Raw genomic sequence first — 14,810 nt, forward strand, 5'->3', positions numbered from 1 at the left:
TATAAAGTAGAAATATGATCCAACCAGGTCCCATCCAATGCATTAGATGTTGGCACTTGTTAATTATATTTATAAAAACCGACCATGGATAGCAATTTCCCAAAAATGTTTAGAGCCATTATCCTTGGAAGCTTTGACCCATGTCTCCCAAGCCTCAACTTTTCTGGCCCTTTTCCTCTGCACCAGGGCCTTTTTGTACAAGGACCTGGCACCGATAATAGAGTTTATGGTGGCCAGAAGACTTCTCACAACTGAGATTAAGTGAGACATGGCTCTGGAACATTCAGGTTCAAAGTAGCCTGCTTTCCGTAGTCCCATTTGTTTGTCCATGGATAAGAAAAACAGAGCAGACAAATTCAGCAATAAAGACCCAAATTCCTTTAGAGATATGGTTTAGGTCCCAAGACCCCGACAGCATATTGTCCAATTCATATCTACTAGATTGCATAGCCTTTCTCAATATTTCCTCATTCCTGTCGGTATTCCACCTGAGTCTACGTCCAGAGATGTCGGAAAACGTATCCAACAAAAGGGCCTGCTCCAGAGGAGAAGCCTTACATCCCATTCCAATATCAAGCCTAATGGGGAAATGATCACTGCAGATGTTGTCCACCACTTGAAACCCCTTCACGTTGTCCCAGAATTTAGCTGGGACACAGAAATAATCAATGGTGGACCTACCACCATAGAAGAAAAAGTTAGTTTGCTGGGAATATCGTTGCGGAAACAACCATTAACAGTGTGCATGCCCCAATCGAATAAATAATGCCATAACCTCAGCCCTTCTGCACAGTCTCAAGTCCATCATGATTGGGGACAAATTCTCCATCAACTCATTCTCCATTTCATCACATAGCATATTACCTCGCCACTCTCCCAACTTTGCATTAAAATCTCCCAGCAGAACCACACACAGATGATCCAGGTTAATCAGAGGGATACAGTCCTCCATCACTGAGGCAAGAACATGCAAACAATTATTCGCATATTGACTATGTGGGCTGTTATAAACATTGACAGACAATATATCATATGTACCAGGTCTGAGAATTCTCACCACCAAAATGAAAGAAGATGGAGACTTCAAAACCACCAACTCCCTCTCCAAGTTGGATTTGACCAAAATGCAAATTTTTATATAATTATTCCAAATTTTGATGCCAACTAGTAAAGACAAATAAAATAGTTTTGACTAGTCGTGTCTTCTTCAGGGTTGTTTGTAGTGCATTCAAGTGAGTTTTAATCACCACATTAGTTGTGCCAACGTATGTGCAACCATCCCAATTTTTTAAAACCACTCCTTTCTGTATACCGGCAAGAATTAGACATGTGAACCTTGCATCCTGGCAAGCTGTATTCACCTGTATTCACATTTCTTAAGGCCCATATCAATAGGCCTTACATGCTCGCCTTTAGACACACTGGCAGCAGATAGCAGCATAGTGTCATTCAAGTGGCTTATGGCAGCACAAACTCTATCAAAAACATTGCTCTCGGCTACCTGTACTATTAGATTTCAGCTGGACTGTTTGACGCTGTAAATTGGGATATGCTTGGAGGCAAACCAGGAAACAGAAATTTTAGGTAATTTTGATGCTAACCCAACTGGCGCATAGCGATTTGCTGGTCCTAATATCAGGTGATTACGGAGTCAATGAAAGAAAACAAAGTGGTAGGGCAGGGTAATTGTTAGGCTCAAAGTTATCTACATTTCATCTCTCAAATTTGGATGATGCATTTGCAGATGGCTTTAGCCCCCCTCTAAGCCACCCTCTCCAAACAATGATTGGCATAATTTACGCTGATGATCAAGAGATATTAGACCTGATGCTGCGTGATTTAAGGATTTGTTTGATTAATTCCAGATATTTAATCAGGGAGAACTAGATAGATTTAAGCCTGGCCGAAACTAGTATAGTTCACTTTGGGAAAAGTGTTTGTATATTTGGAATATCAATAGAACACATAGGAGCTCACTGAAACAGCATGATTATCCGAGTATCACTTTTCCAGAAAAAAGGTAATGGGACATACACAAAGTGAGATCTACAAAGGCCCTGTAACAGCGTGTATGTCATCTATTGCGATTTTATATTAAGTGCAGCAGCCAGATTCCAATGAAGTGTACAGTGGTCGATAGATTTAAAGTGATATCTACTTTGCTGTAATGGTGCTCAAAACAAAATTGATTGATCTTGAAGTACAGCAGAAAATGGGTCTATGGTCAGCTTTACAGAAGGGTCCAACAGCCTGAGGCTTACAGCTGGAATGTGGCCTGACCCCATTTCTGCTCAGAAAAGAATTACCATTTTATCCTACGCCTATGAGAGGTTAGTGGATCACTCAGTTATTTCAAATATTGCAAATATCTTGTCTCAGATCACAACTAACAACGGCAAAGGAGGTTGTGATAAATTGACTTCTACCCTTCAGGAGTACAAGGACGAGTGCAGGCTAAAGCGTGCACTCAGCCATCACACCTCTACAAACCAAGCTCCAAAACACAATCATAAAGGAAAAACAGGCACAGTAAAAGAATATACCTCCTTCGACCTTTTGTGGTAATGTGGCAGAGAGAAGGCTATCCTCTCAAGAATGGAGTGAATATGGTTCAGTCACAACTCCAACAGCAAAGTATAACAGTCCAAAATAAAGCAATGTCCAATCAATTTTCTGTAAAAATGTATACTTTAATTAAAAAAAACACACCATGTACAACAATAACTAACTATAAAATGCTGTACAGGCCCACCCCTGTCGAACAAGCACAGAATATTCAAAGATAGAATAGGTGCAGCACTCTGGGTAACGACACAGGGAAGGGAAAGCAAAATAAGAGCACAATGTTCCAAGGATATTTTCTTGAGGTTGCAAAAGAGATGGCCTATCCAGTCTCTATAGCCCAGCGATGGCCCAGGGGGTGAATATTTATCAATAATACCTTTGCAAAGGTCTTAGTGGTTCGATGGTGTTGAACCAGAGTTCTCAGTGTCGATTACAGGTTCTCTTCCGTTCAAGGATGCAGTGGTCACAGTGGTCCAACAGCAAGCTGGCGTCGAGTCAGGGTCGAATGGAAGGTAGCTACAGTCTAGAAAGGTCTTATTGAGCTTTGCAGATGGGGTGAACCTCAGCTTCGGTTCACTGGTTGAGAATCAACAGCAGTCGAGCTGCTCCCGGGTTGTACAGGTGAGTCGATTCTATGCAGGGGCTCTGATGTCACGATTGAGGACACACCAGGGTTGGGTAGAATGAATTACAGGAGTGGTGATGAAGAGCAATGCAAGGCAGCAGTCATTTGTTGGTTGGAGCGGAGGAAACAATACACTTCAGCTGGCGAGGTGTGGCAGTGAACGGGGTCGAACAGGCAAACAGCGCTTTGAAGGACAATGAACACCAAAGGCAGTGTCGAAGGGTCTTGATAGTTCACTCAGTGTCACACACGCTCGAATCACAGCTCGCAGCATGTCGACATCAAAAACAGGGATTTTGGCTACTCTGGCTTCCAGTTGCTGTGAGTCCAACTCTGAGATCTCAAAGGTCAAGGTCAGTCCTTTTCTCTGGCTCCCAAACAATGGGGAGTCTGGCACACACCCCCAGTGGACCTGCAACACGGTCAGGTATCAGGCAACAGGGTGTCTGACAGAGATGCGATCTTAGCCCAGCAGCAAAGTTCACCCAAAATGAGCACTGGGGATGGTTATGGGACAGAGCTTGCCTCTGCCTTGGAGCACCTGCCTTCATCTCACAACTGAAGGATTTTCCAAAAGACTGCTCTTTCAGCAGGGTCCAGCAAAATGTTCTCCCAGGATTGGAGTCCAGAGATTGTTCAAAGAAGTGGTGTGAGACTAATACTTTTAAAGTTAAATGTCCGCAGGTGATTGGACTAAACCTCTCTTGCTTAAGAGTTCCAATCCCTGCTATTGAAATGACTAGAATCTGCCCTTCTGACATCATACCTAGAGTGCGTTCTGCTACAAGAGGTGGAGGGGGACAGGAAAGAGAAAGAGAGAGTGGCAGAGAGAAACAAGATTGCACAACCGTCCTTAAATGGTACAGACCTCTCCCTGGCTACATGATTGCTGCCCACATCCTAGCTCAATAGAATCAAAAGCCAGTAGAAATGCAGCACCCTGGTGTGGGCTACTCCCTTTGAATGGATGTGCTCCTTTGATACCTGGAGCCAGGGCAGCTGCGTGATGGGTTGCTGTCTCTGTCGGAGGGAGGTACTTACCCTCACAAAGAGAACAAAGAAGAGGCATGGCTATCCAGGTTCCTGTCCTGTCATTTGGCAGGGTAAGCCTGTATGGGCCGAATACACATCACCTTCCATAGCTTTAGCTGGCTCCCAGGAGCTGCCACATATGCAATATCAAACTGAATGTGACTGCAATGGCCGTAAGTGGTGCCATGCACCATGTCTTAACCCTGGCATAGCTTCATTTTAAAGTTTAACCTGCCACCAACTTGGGTTGCTTATGACAATCATAGATTTGGTACAGGCGGGCATACCTTGAATCCAGCCCCTGTGCTGCAGGGACATGGCTGGCACTGCCGCTGTAAACTGGGAAACTGTGACCTCTGAGCCTGCTATGTGCCATTGGTAGAGCAGGTGCTGTAAATCAGGATACTGATGCAGCAGGACTCAGATACACCCTATAATTTTGGTATGGAGCTTATGAAAGGGGGGTCTGATCAGCAGATGACATTTTCAGAGAGAGACTTGCCTGCATTATTTTATTATTTAATGCAAATAAAAAAAATAGGGCTTCCACACCATTGGCAGATGGCAATTCATCACAGGGGTTACCATTGGCTTACAGTTTTTAGAGGAGTTGCAAGCCAATGGGATCTTACTAGTCTCCCCTGGTAACAGGAGCATGTGCTTGAAGGGGACTTAAGAGGGATATTTCCTCTGAAGCTGATCCTGACTGGCAGTTGTAGATTCGGGAAAAGCCTCCAAAATTAATTTTGTTTCTTTGTTTGCAAAGGTTAAAACATGTTGAAGTGGAGCAATACCAACAAGAAGACTTCTTTTTTAAGGAAGCTAGTAATAGACATACGTTTGAATGTATTGTGATTGGTAACAAGAACTATACAAAGATGATGGGTTATGCAGCTGTTGATTGGCAGTATGGGGGATACCCACATGCCTTGCTTGCGTGCACAAAGTAGGATCATTTGAGTAAGAAGTGGTTGAGACCAATGTCCTTAAAGTACAAGACAAACCCCTGCTGGCTCGCTTTTGAAAGCAGAACATGGTAATGAATTATGCATTTGACGCTTTTATTTATTTATTTAATTTATTTTAATTTTTGTAATGCGCCAACATGCCCGTGGGCCTCAGGGCGCACATAGAACAAAAACAATACGAGGACAAACAAGAAAAGAGGAAGAAGGAGAAATGGGTCAGGAAATTATTCCAAGTTGAATAAGTGAGTCTTGACGGCACGTTTGAACGCGGTATAGCTCTGGATCTGCCGTATACCTGCTGGAAGTGTGTTCCACAAAAGGGGACCCTGAGCATTCAGTGTAGTGCCTCCAAATTTGGCTGTCCTGAATTTGGGATAATTGAGAGTGACCGCCATAGAAGAGCGAAGGTTCCTCACGTTGGGTTTGATGCCTATACGGGATGACAGATAGGTTGGGCTGCTAAGACTGAGGCATTTATGGGTCGTAGTAAGCATCTTATGCGTTATGCGGTGTTTAACGGGTAGCCAGTGGAGTCTTTTCATAAAAGTAAAGATGTGTGTGCGACGTGACTGATTGAAGATGTTACGCACGGCATTGTTCTGTGCCACTTGTAAGGATTGAATATTAGAGGCCGTGGTGCCTGCCAGGAGGCTGTTACAATAGTCCAATCTTGAATTTATCAATGCAGTGAACAATAGAGCACAGTTCTCTTCCGATATGAATGGTCGAATATATATCTGATTCTCTAGTTTATAACACCACAACTAGATTTTATGCTAGAAATATGGGATTTCATGGAGAGTTCCTCATCAAGAACTACTCTCAAGGTCTTGACTATCTTTTAAACTGTGATGGTGTTGTTGGCAACATGAAAAGAGGCGTAGTTAGGATCCAGTTTTGCCCGGGTGTTTTTAGATGCCACAATAAGGAGTTCAGTCTTTTTATCATTAAGGGCTAGGGAATTACAAGCCATCCAATCTTGTATGGCTTTATATATTTGGTTAATGGTTACCGAATCACTAATGTATGAGCCACTCAACTGAATAACAACCTGAGTGTCATCAGTGTAATTTGTATATTGTACTCCCAGTTTGTTCAAAAGATCGAGAAGGGGCCGGATGTAAAGGGTGAAGAGCAGCGGCGACAGACAGGATCCCTGAGGGACACCGCATGTCTGAGAGATAGGGGAAGATTGTTTATCACCCACGCAAACCCTTATCATTCTGGGACCCAAAAAGGAAGCAATCCATTTGAATGCGATTGCAGAGCAATTGGCGACCTCTCCGAGCCTTGACACTAGTAAGCTGTGATCAACTAGGTCAAAGGCCGCGGAGAGGTCCAATAGGATGAGCAGAGCAGCTTGGTTTTTGTCAGCTATGCTAGCAAGTGTAGATTTGAGATCAAGCATAGCTGTCTCAGTTCCATGAAGTGAATTTGTAAGTGAATTATGCTTCTACAGGTCAGTGAAATCCTTTGTGGGTTTTTCAATGTTTTGTAATAGCACTTAATACATTGTGAACGTTTCAGTTGTTTGCATGTTTTGTATGTCTAGTTTGTGAAAAGTTGAATGGAAAAATCTTAATTTATGGTTATTATAATGGACTAAGACATGGGGCCTCATTATGAATTTGCCGATCCAGAAACAACGGTACCAGTAAGCTTGCCGATACCCTTGTTTCCATACCAGCAAACTGCGTGTTCTGTGAGCGGGTGCCTTACAGCCCGCCAGGTCTGACCTGGCAGGCGGAACGACATCCGCTTGCAGACCATGACGGATGCACCAGCACCTGTTGGGTGTCATGACCCACGTTTGGACTATTATGCTGCAACATTTGGTGCTGTGGGCTTAGGAAATCCAAGAGGGCGGAAAAGCCCACATTTGCGCCAGAATCCAGGAAAACCGTGCAGTTTTGGCGCACACCAAAATGTTCCCCTGACCTGCCACCCACCAGTGCGAGCATGATGGGCCAGGAGTGCCATGGGTGAAATGTGTGCCAAAGGAAAAACAGCAGTGCCGGTTAGCTGAAAAAGCGCTTTGAAATCACCTTTGTTTCTCTGAAATGCAAGCTACAAATGCCTATTTTAAACATTGCAAGATATTCAAAAATCTCACTGAACACCAGCAGACATTTGGCAGAATGTATTCTTGTGTGCATACTAAATCTGGAAAGAGAAAGAGCCCAAAACAATGTTTATAACAAAACTGGCTGAGTTGTGGATGTCAGCAGCCTAAGTTAAATTGGACTGAAAGCCACTAAAATCTAAATGTTTAAAATAAATGAGTGACCTACTGTTGAGTGTCACATAGTTTGCAACTGTTAAATGTCATAGTTTTGAACTTAGAATCAGCGTACTAGCTGCATGTGTAAAAATTGCAAGTTTGGTTTGAATGTAGAAAACTGGGAACTAAAGTGATATTTAGCTGAAGCCTGGCTTGAAGAGAGTGAATTCTGCCCGGCAACTACCCCCGACAGGAGTTGAAACTTGCTCAGCCACTCTTCCCATGCCTGGCTGCATTCTGCTGCCCCCACCAAAAGGAGATGACACCGCCCTGATTGAATCAGGGGAGGAGCGCCTGGGGACTGCAGGAAACTAAACAAAGCACTGTCCTTGGCCCAGGCAAATGTTAAATTAGGGGGTCGTAAATGGCTTCCTCTTGGAATGAAACGGGGAGGGGCACTGCATCTGTGAGCAAGCTGAGCTTGGGGGAAGTGGATAAACCAGAAATTCCACCATGTGCTTTGGAAAACCACACCCCTTTGGGGCCAGAGCATCATTTTAAAAAGATGGATAATTCATAGTGCGGACTTGTAAAAATTATATAAATAATATCATCATTCTCGTGATTTTTCTGTGCACATTTTAAGAGGTGTTAGGACTCAGTGGTATGTTCTTGGGGATAGTAGCGGAAAAAGGGTTGTTACTCAAAATGTACGCATGTTAAAAATCTGACACTTTATCATCTGAAACCCATATCCCTGGTGCACATTTGTGTAAAATCTGGAAAGGTTTAGAGGTAGTTATCTGGATGAAAAGGGGAGAATTCTGTCATACGTGGACACGACATCTTACAAAGACAGGGATCGGATGGTTTGATGCTACAGAAAATATGTTAACTGGAAATATATTATTAGAAAAATGGTACACAGAAAAATATGTATTTGGATCAGAAATAGATTTGTGTGCAATTTGACAAGGGAAGGATCCTCTGACCATAAACCTACCTCATCACTCTGACTCACAACCCAGTTCCCCCAATCAAGGGAGAGAGGAGGAACTGGCCAATGATAAGTTGAGAGGGTTGGGCATGCAGAATGAGCCGACCCACCCACTTTCTAAAAACATAAAAGGAGACTGTGCAAGACAGGTAGGGACATTCAATTTCCATTTCCTTGCAGAGCACGCTGACAGAAGACTTCACATCCAGAGATCTGGACTGACTCCAGCAAGACACAGACCAGAACTTAGAACTCTGACTCCAGAACTCAAAGCAAAGGCCTAACCCACAAGCTGAGTTCTCTTCAGCAGGCCTCAAAACCTAACCAAACTATTCACAGCCGTGCGAGAGAACCGCAGCCTATCCTGACCCGATCCGTGACGAAGTCGCATTCCTGTCCAACATATAGTGTGAGTACTCACCAGAACTGTGCAAAACCAATCTCTTAGTTTAAAATAATCTAATTCAAACTATTTTAACCTATTGAGAACTGCATCATAGAAATCGTGTCCCTTCTTTTGATTCAAAGCTGCAAAACTGTCATCTGTCATTCTGAACTTTAAAATTTCATTTCGAGAATCTACCTTCACAAAATCGTCCGTATCTCCGGAACGTTTGTCCTAGGAACTAAGATTCTAAGCTTTCCAACGAGCCCTAAACCGACTTGCTACTCCTTATAGTGCCTCCGTATTAGCGCTCGACGCACGCAACTAAATTGCAGCGATTTGACATTTTGCTTCATTCCAGCCACGCGTGAAAACATTTATCTTTTGCTTCCACACGGAATTCTGTTTTCAACTTGATAACCATCCCTGAATCATTGATAGGGCTGGCCTGAACTGATTTAAAGTATCTCTCACTCACCCTGAACCTCCTATAGGGAATTAAAAGCAATTTGAGTATATTTTTCACTTCATTGCCACCACATTTAAAAGGATTTTGCCTGTGTTTAAAATCATACCTGTTTTCCTCTAAGCTCACTGGGGGGAACTGGAACTTTGTATTGCATTTGTGTGTATTCCTGAGAATTGTGCCTGTTACTTCCATCTCCTTACATTGCATAGGGGGGGAGTGAATTGTCAAAGAAAAAGTGATCACATTATCTTTTGCTGAAATCATATCAAGTTTATTTCTGTACTGCCTTTTATTCATCTTTGCATCTCCTTGAAACCATAAAGCATTCTCTGCTACCTTATTCCCCTGTTCCTAGTCATAAGTCACCAGAACTGTGCTATTGTAGGATTACCTATTGCTGATTACTGCTCATGTTCACAAGTGTGATATCAATTATTAATTTATTATAAAAGTGTGATATATATATATATTGTTTAATTCTCAAATAAACCTTTTAAATTTGCAAAACAAACGTATTTCTTGGCTCAGTGGGGTCAGGGGGATTCTAAGAGAGGGGTGTTATATAAGGGTTGTCATCCAGGGTACACGAACTGGACATACAAATATATAAATAACGGCTTCCCTTGAGCAATCCCAAACAAGGCACTGACTTAGTGGAACTGCTTGATTGGAGTCATTTAACAAAGTGGGGGCTCTTCCGGGATTCTGGATTGGATCTATCACTTGTGCACATTAATACAGTGTGCTAACTGACAGAATATATAAACTCTGTTGGATCACCACGCTGTGTTACACTGTAAAAACACCCCTCAAAGGAACGCTCTAAGGAAACGGTCTGTTTTGCAAAATAAAATACAAACTTCTGTAAGTCAGGAAGGAAATCAAGTTCCAGAATGACGACCTTGATAGATATCAAAATAGCCAGAGAACACCTCTTACATAAGCTATTTGTGAGAGGTGAATGGGCTCATCAGGACCAGGTGGTCTGGTTGCAGGCAATCACACCCCAGATCACTGAAACAGGGTCAGATAAATGGAAAGATCAGGGTCCCTTACATGTGGCCCTGAGTGAACTATATATGGCCCCTAAGGCCAAGGATGAGCACAACAAGATTGCCAGGGTAGCGGCATATTTACATTTACATATGGGAGCCATACAGGACAAATGTGCTGAAGGCCAATATCTGGCAAATAGGCAATTTATAGCATTAGAGAAGGCCCAATCTGACCTGGTCTCTTCTGAGCAGAGGCTGCAGAGGAGCCAGGAGTCAGAAAACAATAGTAGGCAGTATATTATTAAAATAAAGGAGGAAATGGATATCCTGCAACAGGAAAATTCTGACCAGGATAACAGATTTCTGGCCTTGCAGAAGGAGTACCAAGAAGGTTTGGATGCCCTACTGCAGAGCCAGAAAAAGCTGGAGCAACAACTGGACTTCAATAGGGCATGCGCAGAGCAGGTAGTCACCCTGCAAAGCCACCTAGATAGGGAGAAAGAGGAAAGCAATAAATTGATTTTGAAAGACCTGGATACCCAGGCAGAGTTTGATCAAGAACGTCAGAAAGCTGGTGCCTTTCAAAGGCAGAGGGACGACCTGGCGGCACAGATGCAGGCTCTTAGTCAGGAAAGGGACACCTTAGGCCAGGAAGTCTGCCAATTAAAAGAAAAAATTGAAGGAAATCGCCTGGCCCTCCAGGGGCTGGCTGACCTCCAAAAAGAGCATCAGAACTTGTTAGAGCACACCAGGAGGGTGGAAGATGCTCTGGCAAGAAAGGAGCAGGCCAGTAGGGATGGGACTCAGGGGGTAACCCTGCTGCAGCAAAGACTGGCCCAGTACTCCAGGACCAACCAGGAAGCACAGTGCAAGAATGAGGCTCTCTGTCGGCACAATGATAGGCTCCAGCAACAGGTAGCCATGCAGGAGAGACTGATAGAGTCTAGTAAGGCCTTAACTGAGGAACTGAAAGTGCAGGCTCTTGCATTGCAACAGGGAGCAGGGGCTGATAGAGATGAAGTTCGCTGGGAAAGGGAAACACCTGAGCATAACCTCAGGAGCCCTAGTACCAGAGGCCTTCATCTCTCCCAGTCCTTGGACTCTGCCACCCCCATGTCCCCTGGTGCAGATGAGCACAAGGCCACAGGGAGGGCAGATTACTATCCGGCCAAAAGTATGGGGTTCATAGGCCAGTACCTCCCAGGAATGGATGGCCGGGCATCCGGGTATGGGCCCCTAAGCACAGTGCAATTTAGTGGGGAACCCCAGGAGAGTAGGCCCACTAAAGGCATCCTGAAAACCTCCACCCAGTTAGGTCAGTGGGGGGTACCCATCAAATCCTGGCAGCAAGGAGGGATCTGAAGACTCCTCTGAGCGGCCCAGGACACAGGGGACCAGGTCCCCACATTCTGCCAGCCATTCCCAGGCTCGCAGAATCCGGGAAAACCTGGAAGATCAGACGGGCACCTCTGGGAGCAGTGCCTCTGAGTCAGAGGATGAGTGGACCAGCGTTACCCGAACCAAAAAGGCCAATAAGGCAAAAAGGGCCTTGCTTAAGGACCCCTTAAAGCAGATCAAGGCAATAAGGAGTGTCATCACCCCTTATCACAAGAACTCCAAGTATTCTGTTTGGGAACACTTGGTGCTCTTTGAGCAAATGATGGAGACTTTCCATTTGAAGGACAGCAGTAGCTGCATCCAGTACGCCAAATGGACATTCTCCCCAGAATACTCCACTTTCTTTGTGGGGCTGGAGGACCAAAATCATTCAACCTATAGGGCGGCCATCTTGAAACATTTTTCTGTTCACCGGAATCCCCAAGAGGCTCGCAAGGCAGCCTACAATTTGCAATGTGGGGAGGATCAGGCCTCACAAGAATTTGTGCAGGAATTGAAGCGTGCCTTTGCGCAGACCACCAGAAGGGTGCGCACGGACAGCAGAAATTCATCAACACATTGTTCCATGCAATCCCCAAATACATAATGACCCAGCTCGTGAGAGATTTTCATGAGAAAAGATCTTTAGACTGGGTCATTGAGCAAGCCACCCGCATCTACGAGGTGCAGAAACCAGTGGAAAATAAGAATCAGCCCAAAAACCCCAAAACCAACAGCACCCCTGCTGCTGCCAAGGTGGCAGAGGTAAAGGTTGTCCCCGTTTTAGATTTGGAGATGGGGGACCTAAAAACCTGCCTGCACCAAATAATTCACAGCCCAGAAGGCCCTCAGGCCAGTCACAGACAGGGAGTCCCACAAATGGGGTCCCCCGCTCCCCTGACTATGTAAGTCCCCGCTATAAGGGAAACGGACCAATCCTGGGTTATGTGTGGACTCCTCTGGCCCAAGGGGGGGGGTCCAAACAAGCGCCCAACCCAGGGAACTTCCCTCCGCACTTCCCCCAGGGGGGCAGAAATTCACCAAATCCTGGGCAGAACTTGTTCCCCAGGTATCCACCCAACTTCCAGCCCCAAAATCATCCATCCTTCTTTCCCCACTTTCCTGAGCCCAGACCACCTAATCTGGAAGAGGGGAGGCCAAGGGTGGAGGAGTACCCAAATCTTCCCAACCCAGGGTACTACCAGAGAAGGGATAGCTACCCTTCCCGGGATCAGCCCAGGGGAGAAAACAGAACCCCGTATCAGCCTGAGCGGGTTTCCCAACTTGAGCGCCAGGTCCAAAATATGGCCCGGGATCTGGGTCACATACTGAGGGCTCAACAGAACCCTCAGATGAGCATGCCACCACAGAATGCCCCAAGCTCTGGGCCTGGTGCTCCAGAACAATGACGGGGGCAGCACCCCGATAACCCACCGGTTCCCAGGGAGGAGGCACAAGGGGAAGGGAGGTGTAAAGCCTTGGAGGAAGCTTCCTTCCCCACTTGTAAACAGCCCCTGGAAACCCAGGAACCGGAAACAAAATCTCCTACCCCTGAAAGTCTGCCACCCAAGGAGCAAAGAGGAGGTAGGAGAAACAAAGGACCCAAACAGACCCATTTTGTGGAGGAGGTACAGGTCTTCCAATTTGAGGGAGAGGGATCCCAAGAGGATCCTGGGAAAAGGATCTTCTCCTTCAGAGTTGGGGGAACTCCTCCCAAGGAAAAATGGGTCCCAAGGGATTCCAACCCAGACTGGGTAGATGTGGAGATTGAGCTGTCGCCACCCATCATTCTATCCCAGAACCAACAAGACCGAAAACCCCTGGTTCAAACCCATTCAGGTGACTGCCTCCAAAAAGGGGGGGGCGGCCCAGATCCGGAACCAGGGGAACCAAAAAACGCATCAATATCCAGTTGCAAACTTTTTCTTTCAGATTCCCATGACTCTCCACAGAATTCTGCCCAAATCTCTCCTCTCTCAATGTCCAACCAGAAAATTAGCCCACCAGTTGTCCAAAAATGTGCATCATCTGTGCCCCCTTGAGGAGAAGGAGGGAAGATATTATGCCCCGGTACAAGTACAGGGGCAGGGTACAATTGTGGCACTGGTGGACACTGGATCCCAAGCTACCCTTCTGTCCAGAAGGGCCTTTGATGCACTAAAATGTAGGAAGGGGGGAGAATTACCGTATTCCTCTCACCTCTCTTCCTGGACAACTGCAGAACTTTGACGGGAAGGAAATTCCCATCGAGGGGACTGCAGATTTGGACATCAAAATTGGGCGACACAAGGTGAAACACCCGGTCATAGTAGTGACTCCAGAGGGCACCCCTTGTTTACTAGGGAATGACCTCCTGAGAAGGTTGTCACCCCTAATAGATTGCGTAAACAGGGTCCTCTGGACCCAGACTAGCCGACCAATAAAACTAAAACAGAGTGTCAACCATGTTAGTGAAACGGCACGTGCCACAGGGTTGAACAAAAATCTGACCAAGTAGAATTTCACTTCCAGAACAACCAAATTCCAGACGTGACAGTAATAGCAGAAGGACAACAGACTGGTGATGGGGGGTCCTCTCTATTTCTGAAAATCAACCTTCCTTCCAGTTTAAGGTGGTATTCCACACGGGAAGGAAACACTCTGAAATTCTGTACCAATCCATAATCAGACACTCCCACTCCTATAGTCCAGAAAGATGTGCAATCAGCTCAGTGCCTGGCTGATATTCAGCAAGTTGGAGAGCAATTGTTCATCCCTGTTCAGTTAAATGATGGGAAGGACTCTATTCTCGCCCGAGTGTGTGTGAACAACGGTAAGAGCTTCATCAGCGAAGCCATGTTCCGCCAACTCCCAAAAGATCCAGCCATTCCCACATTCAAACTGATAGACAAATGGGAAATGGATCTGTAAACACCCAATTCGAAACATCTCCTGCCAAGCAGGTGTATGCTCAAAATCTCCATTGGCAACAAGAGCATAGTCCATAATTGTTGGGTCGTGCGAGATGTCACTGCCACCTTTTACTTAGGCAGTGACATTCTCAATCGCTTTGCCATTAGTTTGGACCTAATAAATTTCAAAGCTTGGTCCCGATTAGCGGATAATCCCATGGGCTTTGATGATCCAGAAAAAGCATTTAGGTCAGCTCAATTGCTACCTTATGCAGTTGAAATTCA

The sequence above is a fragment of the Ambystoma mexicanum genome, chromosome 5p (genome assembly GCF_040938575.1).
Source record: "Ambystoma mexicanum isolate Mex_15411 chromosome 5p, UKY_AmexF1_1, whole genome shotgun sequence".
NCBI classification, from domain to species: domain Eukaryota; kingdom Metazoa; phylum Chordata; class Amphibia; order Caudata; family Ambystomatidae; genus Ambystoma; species Ambystoma mexicanum.